Genomic DNA, 8,120 nt, shown 5'->3' on the forward strand with positions numbered 1-8,120 from the left:
TTGTGTGTGTGTGTGTGATTGTTATTGTGTGTGTGCAGTTGTGTGTATGTTGATAATAAATAATATGTTTTATTTATACAGCACATTTATTTATATAGCACCTGTAGCACAAGTGTGCAAGGACGTATGTAGAGATGCAGGAGCTCACCAATATATGGCGGGGCCAGACCACAAGGGGTTTTAATATTATGAGCAATATTTTGTATTTGATAAGTTACGTCACTTGAAGCCAGTGCAGCTGATTAAGAATACGTATGATGTGGACAGATGTTTTTTGTTGTAAGTGAGCACTCTTGCTGCAGAATTTCGGAGGTACTGTAGTTTATTGATTGTTTTAGTCAGTAGACCAGAGTTAATAGAATTACAATAATCAATAAGGATGGAAGATTACGAAAGCCTGCACCAATATTTTGGCATCAGTGCTAGTGAGTAATGGCCACAACCAGGCAATGTTACGAAGAGGACAAATGGCCCAACTAACATAAGCTCAGTTTTGTCAGTGTTTATTTGAGAAGGTTGTTATTTATTTAGAATTTAGTTTATGGATGCAGGCTACCTGAGACTGGGGTGGAAAGATCTCTATTTAGGTCAGGACAGTTCAGGACTGCAGGCAGGCCAGTTCAGTACCCGTACCCTCTTATTCTGCAGCCATGCATTTGTAATGTGTACAGCTAGTGGTTTTGTACTGTCTTGTTGAAAAATGCATGAACATTTATGGAAAAGATGACGTCTTGAAGGCAGCATATGTTGCTCTTTTCTGCATTCATGCTGCCATCACACAAGGGGCACTGACAAACCCCATACCATGACAGAACATGGCTAATAACAGTCTGGATGGTCTGGCTTTGGAGCACATGGCTTCCGTTTCTTTCAAATGGTCCATCCCAGATGCCTATGAGCCCAGAGAATTTGATGCCGCTTTTGGACATGGTTAACATAAGGCTTCTATTTGCACAGTAAACTTTTAAGTGGCATTTTAAGTGATGTAATGTAATTCCTTGTTATATCAGCTACTGACGAGTGACCTGGTTCTTGATGCAGTGTTGTCCAAGGGATCAAAGATAACGGGTGTTCACCTTAGGCTTTTTTTTTATTTGCATTTTCCATACTGTCCCAGCTTTTTCTGATTTACGGTTATATATTTAGTACTGACATACAGTGTATCACAAAAGTGAGTACACCCCTCTCATTTCTGCAGATATTTAAGTATATCTTTTCATGGGACAACACTGACAAAATGACACTTTGACACAATGAAAAGTAGTCTGTGTGCAGCTTATATAACAGTGTAAATTTATTCTTCCCTCAAAATAACTCAATATACAGCCATTAATGTCTAAACCACCGGCAACAAAAGTGAGTACACCCCTAAGAGACTACACCCCTAAATGTCCAAATTGAGCACTGCTTGTCATTTTCCCTCCAAAATGTCATGTGATTTGTTAGTGTTACTAGGTCTCAGGTGTGCATAGGGAGCAGGTGTGTTCAATTTAGTAGTACAGCTCTCACACTCTCTCATACTGGTCACTGAAAGTTCCAACATGGCACCTCATGGCAAAGAACTCTCTGAGGATCTTAAAAGACGAATTGTTGCGCTACATGAAGATGGCCAAGGCTACAAGAAGATTGCCAACACCCTGAAACTGAGCTGCAGCACAGTGACCAAGATCATCCAGCGTTTTAAAAGAGCAGGGTCCACTCAGAACAGACCTCGCGTTGGTCGTCCAAAGAAGCTGAGTGCACGTGCTCAGCGTCACATCCAACTGCTGTCTTTGAAAGATAGGCGCAGGAGTGCTGTCAGCATTGCTGCAGAGATTGAAAAGGTGGGGGGTCAGCCTGTCAGTGCTCAGACCATACGCCGCACACTACATCAAATTGGTCTGCATGGCTGTCACCCCAGAAGGAAGCCTCTTCTGAAGTCTCTACACAAGAAAGCCCGCAAACAGTTTGCTGAAGACATGTCAACAAAGGACATGGATTACTGGAACCATGTCCTATGGTCTGATGAGACCAAGATTAATTTGTTTGGTTCAGATGGTCTCAAGCATGTGTGGCGGCAATCAGGTGAGGAGTACAAAGATAAGTGTGTCATGCCTACAGTCAAGCATGGTGGTGGGAATGCCATGGTCTGGGGCTGCATGAGTGCAGCAGGTGTTGGGGAGTTACATTTCATTGAGGGACACATGAACTCCAATATGTACTGTGAAATACTGAAGCAGAGCATGATCCCCTCCCTCCGGAAACTGGGTCGCAGGGCAGTGTTCCAGCATGATAATGACCCCAAACACACCTCTAAGACGACCACTGCTTTATTGAAGAGGCTGAGGGTAAAGGTGATGGACTGGCCAAGCATGTCTCCAGACCTAAACCCAATAGAACATCTTTGGGGCATCCTCAAGCGGAAGGTGGAGGAGCGCAAAGTCTCGAATATCCGCCAGCTCCGTGATGTCGTCATGGAGGAGTGGAAAAGCATTCCAGTGGCAACCTGTGAAGCTCTGGTAAACTCCATGCCCAGGAGTGTTAAGGCAGTTCTGGGAAATAATTGTGGCCACACAAAATATTGACACTTCAGGAACTTTCACTAAGGGGTGTACTCACTTTTGTTGCCGGTGGTTTAGACATTAATGGCTGTATATTGAGTTATTTTGAGGGAAGAACAAATTTACACTGTTATATAAGCTGCACACAGACTACTTTTCATTGTGTCAAAGTGTCATTTTGTCAGTGTTGTCCCATGAAAAGATATACTTAAATATCTGCAGAAATGTGAGGGGTGTACTCACTTTTGTGATACACTGTATATCTGAATACCATCAGCCTAGCAGTAAAACTAAAGTTATGGCTCTTATGGATAATTTGGTCTAGGGGTAGTAAGTAAATAAAAAGAAGAGACCCAAAATGAATCCTTGAGGAACACTTTGGATTACAGATGCAGTGGATGATTTATGTTTACCAGGTGTAATGGCAATGCTGAGAACGTAAACCTGACTGAAAAAGCTCATAGATATTATTTTTGAGGAAAAAGCTTGAAGTTGTGCCGCTACTACATTTTCTATTACTTTGGCTAAGAATTGGCCTGGAATTTTAATGTTGTTAGATGAAGGCCGGGTTTCACAAAAATAAAACGTGACTGGGGCTGTTTTGAGGTCAGTCACGACAGAGCCGGATGACAGACAAGCTTTTATTAAACGAGATATCGATGAGTAATGAGAGATGCACAAGCTTTCGAGCATGCTAGTCGGGGCAGGGTCAAACTGGCAGTAGGAAAAAGGAGACTTACTAATTATTTCAGAAACAGATGAGAGATCAGTCATCTCAAAACTGTCAGGACAAACAAAGAGGAGGAGAGTTGGGGACTTCAAGGAAATGTTCATATATTTTATATACTTTGTTTGAAGACAGTAAGGCTCGGAGTGGCTGATGAGGGGGTTGATGGAGTTTATTGTTGTGTTGTTTTTAAAAGTTTTGGGCTTAAACTGATATTATTTATAATGGTAGAATAACACATGAAGCGAGCTACATTAAGGGCATCTCTGTAATTGTGGATGTGCTGTTTGTAGTGTTGTGTGTGTGTATGTAGAGGTGTATGGTTGTCTGCGTGTAGGTGTGTGTATGATGTTCATTGTGTGTGGTTGTGTGTAGGTGTGTGTATGATTGTTATTGTGTGTGTGTGGTTGTGTGTTTGTGTAGGTGTGTATGATTGTTACTGTGTGTGTGTGGTTGTATGTTTGTGTAGGTGTGTGTATGATTGTTATTGTGTGTGTGTGATTGTGTAGTTGTGTATGATTGTGTTGTGTCTGATTGTGTTGTGTCTGTGTGGTTGTGTGTGTAGGTGTGTATAATTGTTATTGTGTGTGATTGTGTGTGTATGATTGTTATTGTGTGTGTGGTTGTGTGTAGGTGTGTGTATGATTGTTATTGTGTGTGTGGTTGTGTGTAGGTGTGTGTATGATTGTTATTGTGTGTGTGTGGTTGTGTGTTTGTGTAGGTGTGTGTATGATTGTTACTGTGTGTGTGGTTGTATGTTTGTGTAGGTGTGTGTATGATTGTTATTGTGTGTGTGTGTGTGTGATTGTGTGTGTAGTTGTGTATGACTGTATTGTGTCTGTATGGTTGTGTGTGTAGGTGTGTATGATTGTTATTGTGTGTGTGTGTGTGGTTGTGTGTGTAGGTGTGTATGATTGTATTGTGTCTGTGTGGTTGTGTATGTGTGGTTGTGTGTTTGTGTAGGTGTGTATAATTGTTATTGTGTGTGTGTGGTTGTGTGTTTGTGTAGGTGTGTATAATTGTTATTGTATGTGGTTGTGTGTGTAGGTGTGTATGATTGTTATTGTGTGTGTGTGGTTGTGTGTTTGTGTAGGTGTGTATAATTGTATTGTGTGTGTGTGTGGTTGTGTGTTTGTGTAGGTTTGTATAATTGTTATTGTGTGTGATTGTGTGTGTAGGTGTGTATAATTGTTATTGTGTGTGTGTGGTTGTGTGTTTGTGTAGGTGTGTATAATTGTCTTGTGTGTGTGGTTGTGTGTTTGTGTAGGTGTGTATAATTGTATTGTGTGTGTGGAACTGAGTTTCTAATTTAGATCCGGCTGGTTTGTATACATGGTTTATTACATTGAAAGCTTGAGAGTTGATTTGTTTAGCTTGTCCAAGTTACTGTTACCTAAAGCTAACACAGAAAGCTAAGCTAACTCCTAACAATAAAAAAATACAGCTATGAAAGATTTAAAGCTTGATTATAAAGCTAATGTAATATACACAGAGACTTGTGGAGATCATTACTTGCTCTGTATCAAATACAAAATGCTAAGCAGCACAGTTCGTCCCCATTTTTACTCAAAATGACAAGAGGAAAAGATCTACATGCAGGGTTGAATGCTAGACCCCCTATAGTGAGAGGATCTGGAAGCATGGTTTGGGTCCAACAAGTGATTCTGACTTTTAACAGTTGCAGACTATTTCAGGTGGAAGTGGTTTCTTTCAGCATGATGATGCCTTAATCACAGGACACAAGGGGTTACAAGATAGTTTGATGAAATTAAAAATAATGTAAATCAGTTGCTGTACAAGATTTTTAAAGCTTTTTAAAGTTAGACTGTGTCTCTAATGCAATCACCTAAGGAGGAAGATCTTGTGGAAGAATTTCTCCAGTACAGTTCCAGAGCTTCATCCCCTTAAAGCTACAAGGAGCTGGTCATTGTTTCCACAGCAACCAGGATGAAGAGGAAATGAAACCATTAAGAATGAGTCCCTCAAGGAAAACACACTTAAACACACACACCAGCACACTCATTATTTATCATGGCATTCTGGTCAGGGTCACAGTGTCTCAAGAGCCCAACCCCAGTGGCAATGCGTGCAATGACATGACAGAAATGACTTGGTGCCATACGCAGGGACTTTTCTCCCTATATAACTAAACTATAGACTTACAAGCCAAGTTTATGTAAAAGAGAAATCCATCCTTCGTACCAAATCTGATAACCAAACACATGGTTCCACAACACATTTGATACAGTCTGATAACAACTAATATCTGATATTGAATGGTCTGTTAATAATCCATTTCAATTTGGAAGACAAATTTGGTAGTAAATCTTTAATTATTTTTTTATTGTACTTCATTTCTCTGTTATAACTGCTCTTTGTGATCAGGGTTGCAGTGGGTTGGTACTTTACTGAGTGAGTTAAAACTAATTGAACTCATTTACACTTCTCTATGCAACTCAACCAATCCCTACATATTTCAGTGTTAGTTTGAATAAATAGACACCAGGTGGTGATGATGTGCCCAGGATGATGTGCTGAAAATATTGTATTTGAGTGCTGTGTTTACAATCTAGGACTGTTCCTATGGGATTGTTTACTAATATATCCACAAATATGAGCCACTATTTATTTTTACAATCAGAGACCAAAAGTTCGTCTGTGAGCTACATTAAAATCTGACTTCACCCAATCTTACAATATGATTATATTTACAGCATTATTAAATCATTCAGATAAGGACAGTCTGTCCCTGAGCTCCGTCCCCATTATCCTGGAACCAGTCAGGTTCAAAAGGTTTTTATTTAGGGTGTTTTCATAGGTTTAATTTCTCTTTCTTTTCTTCTATCTTTCACTGATAAGTAATGGTATCTTCTACCAGTAAGCTAAACCACAGTGAAAATCAAATCCCACTGGTGTTAATCCCCACTTGGATCAATGAGTAATCAGATACACCCTTCCAAAATGAGCAGTCGTTACAGAAACCACAATTAAGCATAATTACACTGCTGGTATTACAGCTGACAGTAAATATTTGACTCAATCAGAACATTGTCTTGTCTTTCGGTCCCTCGGCAATCAGCCATTCACCACATGTTCATTATTAATACATGAAACAATAAAAATAAAACAAAATCATTTAGCTGACATTTTCTTTACTGCACTAACCAGGACTGCAACTGCATTCAGAAAACATCACATGATAGCACTTTTTGAGTTTCTAATTTTTATACATTAGACGTTTAATGTTAGTCTACTTGAGTTGCCGTTAGGAAAGTAAGCTAACTAAAGATCTTATTTAGGAATAAAATCCTGTAGCGAAGCCAAACTGCTATAGTTAGTATATCAACATGACACTCTGTTCCTATTGGCAAAGCAAAGCCATTGTAGTATTGGTTGGCGCCATGAATTCATAAGTTAAAAGTCAGGAGATTTGAACTAGCTTTTCAGTTGATTTTTTCCTGTGCAAGTTTGTGAACAGTAAGTCTCCAGTAGCTCCTGAATTCAATCTTAGCTTAATTTGGAATCATGAAACTTTTTTCAGTAGTCTATGTTTTCTTTCTTTGCAGCAATAGCATCTAGAAGTCACCATGTTTGCATTTGTGAGCTGCACAGACAAGGGGTGGGATTATATCATAAACAGTAGGAAGAATAGATCAAGACAGTTTGGACCTGTTTTTTTATTGTTTTTTTTTTGTCTGACATTTAATTTAGTTGTTTTGATCACATTGTTTGTAAATGTGTAACACAATATTATGGAACTTCTGTAAATTATTATAATTAATCTTTTTTTAAGTTGTAATTTTCATTTCAAACATAAAACATAAGATGATGCATGAAAATGGAGGTGACATGGTGGTGCAGTGGGTATCGCCTCACAGTAAGAAGGGCCTGAATATGATTCCCTGGCCACCCAGGGTCCTGTCTGTGTGAACTTTGCATGTTCTTCCTGTGGCTGTGTGGGTTTCCTCCTGGTGCTCCAGATCCAAAGACATGCAGTCAGACCAGTTGGAGATACTAAAATTGCCCTAAGTGTGAGAATGTGTGTGTGTTTGCCCTGTGATCGACTGTTGACCTGCTCAGGATGTTTCCTGCCTTTCACAGAAATACAATAATTCTATTTTAACTTTGAACATCTACAAAAGCAAGGGTTCTTGCTTTTGGGGTTGGCATAAATGACACACTGTTATGCCAATAAATGCGTTCAATCCATCAATAATAGGTTACTTAGTTACACTATCATCACTACACTGTTACACACAGAACAAATAAAACAATATCAATATCAATATCAATCAGTTACTCGATCTATCGTGTAAGAAGTAGAATTCAGATGTATATTTGGTGATGACGTGATGAATGATGAGTGATGGATGTTGGTGATGTGGATGTGGGGGGGGGGGTGATGAAGAATTGTGTGTTGTTTTTGTAAATGTTACGCTGGGGATTGTGTGGTGCAGGAGTCTGTTTCCATGGAAACACCTCCATCCTTTTCCTCCCCCAAAGATGCTTCACACCCGCTGCTGCTGTGCCTTGCTAATCTGTACCCACTTTAACATGCCAGTAATACAGATATACTGCTATAGTCTCTCTCTCTCTCTCTCTCTCTCTCTCTCTCTCTCTCTCTCTCTCTCACACACACACACACACACACACACTTTTATATTAAACAGTGAGAGAAAACAAGTGCATGGTATTATACTGAAGCTGTATAATTGAATATAAATTTGCACGTCATGTGTTTTAACTTTGCACATATGAATATAACCAAATATAAATACTAATATTTATTTATATTTATTATTAAACATAAACTATAACTACATACTTGTTTAAATTTACATTTATCAAACTGC

The sequence above is a fragment of the Trichomycterus rosablanca genome, chromosome 12, assembly GCF_030014385.1.
Source record: "Trichomycterus rosablanca isolate fTriRos1 chromosome 12, fTriRos1.hap1, whole genome shotgun sequence".
Taxonomy (NCBI): domain Eukaryota; kingdom Metazoa; phylum Chordata; class Actinopteri; order Siluriformes; family Trichomycteridae; genus Trichomycterus; species Trichomycterus rosablanca.